Source organism: Squalius cephalus, assembly GCF_949319135.1.
Source record: "Squalius cephalus genome assembly, chromosome: 8".
Classification (NCBI taxonomy): Eukaryota; Metazoa; Chordata; class Actinopteri; order Cypriniformes; family Leuciscidae; genus Squalius; species Squalius cephalus.
In genome coordinates this window covers 44482105-44488104 of record NC_137129.1, presented here as the reverse complement: position 1 = coordinate 44488104, position 6000 = coordinate 44482105, and the positions used below count along the sequence as shown (strand labels likewise).

The window sequence follows — 6000 nt, the reverse complement described above, 5'->3', positions numbered from 1 at the left end:
GGAGGAAGAAAGAAAAAATGTCAAAGAGCAAAGCAGAGTAGTAATTTCTGATCAATTTTGAGCTACTATGATAGAACATGTTTTCGTTCATCAAAAGACAATGACAGAAAAATATGAAATTTGTTTTGAGATTAAAATGTTCTTCTCCCTGAGAACTACTGTACATGTTTTGAACAACGTGTTTTCTGTTTTTTGGTGTATTGTTTACTGACTGCTTGATACTGTATATCATTTTGATCACTTTGTCTATGATTTGAGAGCAGTGTTTGATTTTGAACAGGTAAAACTGTTTTGAGGCGAAAGTTTCATTTTGCGAGAGGAGTCAGAGGTTTTGTGAATAGTGCCTGAAGATGAGGTTTTGTGTTTAATGTTTTCAGAAAATGGAGCAAGGTTTCAGAAATTGTGTTTTAGCAACTGAGAAAAACTGTAATACATCTGTGAATCTGACTAACATTCACAATTATTTGTTCAAGATTTTTCCAACTGTTTTCAAATAAAAGGTTTCCTATTTGTTTCTAACTAAAGTAAAAATGTACAACCTCCCTCATTCACCACACTTATAATTGTTTAGTAACACAGATATGTAAATTACACGTCATTTGTCGGTTCCCTTATTTTTTAGTTGTGACTTGTAGAAAGTTGTGATGATTCATGAATCTGTAGCTACTAATAATTAATGTCATTTTTATATTTATTATTGACCTTTATGTCCAACCCCACCCAAAACATCGATAAGATTAAGAAATGAGTGTTTCTTTAAGTTCTTCATGTTTATGTTTTTAAATACTTCAAGAAAGTATTTCCTGGTTTGTGAAGTTAATGAGGAAGTAAAGCAGCTCACCTGACTAATGTTCACTCACCTGGATTAAACTGTTGGGTTACTGGTTCCTGACATGTTCATGTTTTCTCATCAACTGTTTCCCCACAACGTCAATTCCTGGAGAGGGAACTAGAATTATTATTATTAAACACTTTGATGCTTGTTTTCTCTGAGGTAAAAATCTTATTCCGTCCTGGTGTAAAATGGCCACGGTAAAACTCTGAAAATACTTTTACTGGAGGCAAAAGTTGCCAAACCAGTTTAGAGAGAGAGAGAGAGAGAGAGAGAGAGAGAGAGAGAGAGAGAGAGAGAGTACTTCACTAGTTTAGATCAGTAATCATTTGAGGGCTCGATGAGATTTTTCATCACATGAATATTAATTATGCACAAATAAGATTTTGGATCCAGAGATATTTACTCATTTTAAGTAAAATGTTAATTTTATGATGTTTATTATTAATATTATGATGATAATATTACATTAATAAATATATAGAAATTCTTTAATTTTAGTTGCAGACTGAGTTTATTTATTTTTTAAAACTTTTAGTTCTTTGTGTCCATTATTTTGTTTGCGACTAGTATCCATATATACAGATGCACAAAGGAAGAATGAAAAAACTCAAACAAAAAACTTTTTTTTATTTGAACTTTGAATTGTTTATTTTTCAGTTTTTAAACTTCTTATTTAATGTTCTTCCCTTCTCTGTATTCATATAAAACCAAAACTCTTTAACTTTAGAATAAAACAGCTCAACAGAACGTCCTTGTATTAAATCTTGTGGTTATGATGATGAACGTACTCGGTTACCTAATGTAACCTCGGTTCTCTCTAGAAGAGGGAACGAGTATTGCGTAAGTAGCTTACGCTGCGGGAAAATTCTCTTTTCTTGAGATCTGAAGCCAAAAAATTATCCTTAATTTTGTATTCATTGTCAATGCAGTGCGGCAGCCATGGCAGGCTACATAAGCGTGCTCATTGGCTGCCCGGCAGCAACTGCTGCAGCCTACCAGTGAGCCCTGTGTGACGTCGTGCCCTCCACACCCCTCTAACTGTCAGGATGGGTGTGGCCAGCGTGTATAAAGGAAGGGTTCACAGGCTGAGAATCTGGTTTTCATAGTCTGAAGCGCAAAAGCTCGTGGCGCGGCACGGCAGGTTACGCAATACTCTTTCCCTCTTCTAGAGAGAACCGATGTTACATTAGGTAACCGAGTACGTTCTCTTACGAGAGGTTCTCTCGTATTGCGTAAGTTAGCTTACGCTACGGGAACCCCTTGTCAGCACCGTGTGTGCCGAGCATCCAGTGCATGAGTGCCAGGGAGACCGGGGAAAACAACATGCTGGAGCAGGTGGCCAGTCGGAGAAACGGGCCAGCACATGTACAAAGCACTTCATATAAGATAGAGCGGCACTGCCGGTCTATATACCAACATAAGCAAAGCGGCCAGCAGCGCGGGCCCGCACAGTACATAAGCACACATTAGGGGAAAAATAGAGCGGTCTCGCCGGTCTATGTGTAGAGAGAATAACCCCCAGCGCCACTAAGTGTAGGACAGGCGGCCAGCGGCGCGGGCCAGCACCGGTACACAAGCGCGTAATGGGGGACAAAGAGACAGAGCGGCACAGCCGGTCTGTGTACAGAAAACTCTTCCCTTGGTGCCATTACCAGAAATATTTTGAGCGAAAGGTATTTCAAATCCACGGATTCAAGCGGTTCAAAGGGAAAAGCCTTCAGGGCGTCCAGGACCAAGGGCAGATCCCAATAGGAACCGAGGGGGGCAGTGGGGGATTCATCCGTCTGGCTCCTCTGAGGAAACTTCCGCCCTGCCGAACAGGCGCCAGAGTGACTGGATTGCCTGAGGGTGCAGAGACCATTCTCCCAGGGGAATGATGTCTTTGGACAGTCTGTCTGGGCTGACGTTCAGGTGGCCCGGCACGTGCGCGGCTCTCAGCGAGCGCAACGAGTGATGAGCCCACACGAGAAGGCGTTCTGCCAGTTTGCAGAGGTTCCTGGACCTGACACCGCCCTGTTGGTTCACATAGGGACACCACGGACATGTTGTCCGAGCGGACTAGCACATGGTGATCCCCTATGAATGGGTGGAAGCGCTTGAGTGCGTTCTCGACCGCTATCATCTTCAAACAGTTTATGTGGAGGCATTTCTCCTGGTCTGACCACAGGCCAAAGACCGGTTTGCCCTCGAAAAGAGCGCCCCAACCTGAGGTGGAAGCGTCCGTCGAGATAACTTTGCGGTGCGAGACGGCTCCCATTGTCACTCCCTGCTGGTACCAGTCGGCCGCTAACCAGGGCTCCAGTGCTGAAACGCAGCTCTGAGTCACTCGGATTCGAATGCCGCCGGAAGCCCAGGCTCTGTGAGGCACTCGGGCGTTCAACCAGCGTTGTGGCGGGCGCATACGCAGTAGACCCAGCTGAAGCACTGCTGGAGCTGAAGCCATACAACCCAGCATCCTCTGAAATGTCTTGAGAGGTGCGGTGCTGCCCGGCTGGAAAGACGCGGCCAGGCGTTGAATACAGCGCGTGCACTGTGTTGACAGGCGGGCCATCATTGCCACAGAGTCCAAATGCGGCGTGAGCCGTGCAACCAGACATTATGCTCTTTTGAGATTTCACTGGGTCGCCGTGAGAACGGTGGTTGTGTGCAGGCGAGAGGGTAGATTTACCGGCTCGTTGGCTGCGAGGTAAATATCTGCAGTAGCCGTGGCAACGGGGACTGACAGAGCGTGAAGCTTTGACGGTGGTCCGGCCGCAGCGGGACTTAACCGTCTTTTCCTCCCTCGTGTTTAGACGCTCATAAATACTCGAGCACCATGAGTAGGTGTGGTGCGAGAGGCGGGTTCGCTTTCTGTATGTAAGAAAAGCTGGCTGCGAACTCGGAGAAGCGAACAGCATAAATTTTTATCTGCCGCGAGAGCCGGGATCGAACACGGGTCTGCCACTGAGCCACAGGGGAACACACATTAACTTTTGGTTAGTGCGAGCAGATAAGAGAGCGTCATCATGTTTTGTGTCTGCGTTTGTTTGCAGGCGTGTGTATTATAACAGGCTCGTTTACTGCAATATTAATATTTCCAGCCGCCTGAACTTAAGAGGGGACTGAGAAATGTGTGAGAATTGGAGGTTGGCCTGGCCTCAGCGGGACTAAAACACTCTCTCTCTCCTCTTTTCGCCGGTGAGTGAGGCGCGCGCACTGAACGTTGCTCGTAACCATCCGCTCTGTCATCCCTTGTGAACGGTGCAATCTGCGCGGCTCAACAAGGGAGAGAGCGGGATGAGTGACGCGTGCGAACGGGGCGAGTAGCCAGAGAGCGTCATCATGTCTTGTGACGGCGTTTGCTTGCAGGCGTGCATGTATTATAACAGGCTCGTATACTGCGATATTAACAATTCCAGTCGCCTGAACTTAAGAGGGGACTGAGAAATGTGTGAGAATTGGAGGTTGGTCCAGCCTCAGCGGGACTAAAACACTCTCTCTCTCCTCTTTTCGCCGGTGAGTGAGGCGCGTGCACTGAACGTTGCTCGTAACCGTCCGCTCTGTCATCCCTTGTGAACGGTGCAATCTGCGCGGCTCAACAAGGGAGAGAGCGGGATGAGTGACGCGTGCGAACGGGGCGAGTAGCCAGAGAGCGTCATCATGTCTTGTGACGGCGTTTGCTTGCAGGCGTGCATGTATTATAACAGGCTCGTATACTGCGATATTAACAATTCCAGTCGCCTGAACTTAAGAGGGGACTGAGAAATGTGTGAGAAATGGAGGTTTGGTCCGGCCACGGCGGGACAAAAACACTCTGTTCTCCTTTCGCGCGAGGACGGGGCGCGAGGACGGAGTTGCTTTCTTGTAACGTAACGAGAGCTCCAAGACTGTCCGCTTCTGCCATCCCTTGTGAGCGGCGCCGTTGCGCGGCTCGAACAGAGGGAGGGTGCCTATCTCATTCGCCTCACCCCCTGACGCGGCTGCGGCGTGGACGAGAGCCGGCAGTTGAGCAGCCGGGAGCGGGGGTGGAGAGGGCGAGAGAGAAGCTTGAAGGAGAGGTTCCGGCGAGCTCCTCAGTGTCACATCAGTCTCCGGTGGTCTCTGCGAGCGGCGCTTCTTCCAGCGCGGCCCGGCAGGGACAGGTGGAGCGACAGCTTGGTCGAAAACTTCAAGTCGAGCCCGCAGGGTCGACATTGAGAGTTCTTCGCACTCGGGGCAGCGTAGATGAGGTGGCGGTCTCCGTTGCTGAGCGGGGTGCGAGCCGAAAGGAAAAACGAGGTATTTTTAGAAAAACGCCTCGTGCTCTTTTAGAATGAGAGAAAGTGTGTGTCGCAGGGCGAGCACACACAGCAGTGAAAGGATATGTCACCGGATAGCGTAGCAGGCACGGATGGCTGAAGGCGGCCGGCTTACTCAGGCGCTTTCCTAAGCTTGCTGGTCGCTGGTTTCAACAGCGGCGGCTCTCAAGATCCAGCGATGCGAAGAGCTTCGCTGAAGACAAGAAAATCAGATTCTCAGCCTGTGAACCCTTCCTTTATACACGCTGGCCACACCCATCCTGACGGTTAGAGGGGTGTGGAGGGCGCGACGTCACACAGGGCTCACTGGTAGGCTGCAGCAGTTGCTGCCGGGCAGCCAATGAGCACGCTTATGTAGCCTGCCATGGTCAGCCAGCTGCCGCACTGCCACTGCATGAAAAGACTCAAATCCGGCAAAATACGGGCATTTGATGTTTGCCGGATGTATGTGGGAAAAAGCGGATCAGAGTAACATGGAACAGTATATTTCCAGATAAACCCGGAAACCTCACATATGCGGACATATACAGGAATCCGTGAAATTTCACGGACATATACAGCTGAAACACTGCTGGGTGTGAGAGGACTGACAACTGTTAGGTGTGAAGACCTTTCATATGTTAATGACTAACACAGTGCTGGCTGTTCTCAGAGGGAGGGGTGGCCAGGGAGGACTTCAGGATTGAATTATCTCTGGACTACTAGGTTAGGCTACAGCAAACAAGCTTTTTGTACAGAAAAATAAATAAATTCTTAAGGCCCTGAAACACAAAACCGACGTCAAAGAACTAGCAATGACTAAAGCCAACTCTAGGGTTGACTCACGTCGCCTGTGTCAGGGCCTTAAAACCACTGCATGAAAAAAAGTCTCTTAATCAAATATTTTTT

At 48.0% G+C, this 6000-nt stretch overlaps 1 protein-coding gene and 1 long non-coding RNA gene across 3 annotated transcripts in view; one reads left to right on the top strand and one right to left on the bottom strand.

Annotated features, from left to right (window-relative positions):
• Positions 1 to 1051, bottom strand: part of LOC307163686 (protein NLRC3-like) — a 19920-nt gene extending 18869 nt beyond the window's left edge. For both annotated transcript variants that reach the window (XM_079879873.1, XM_079879874.1), the window contains exon 1: positions 861 to 1051. The gene's annotated coding sequence lies outside the window, so the exon portion shown is untranslated. The remainder of the gene's footprint in view (positions 1 to 860) is intronic.
• Positions 1 to 6000, top strand: part of LOC307163783 — a 485677-nt gene that overhangs the window by 415252 nt on the left and 64425 nt on the right. The window lies entirely within an intron of this gene.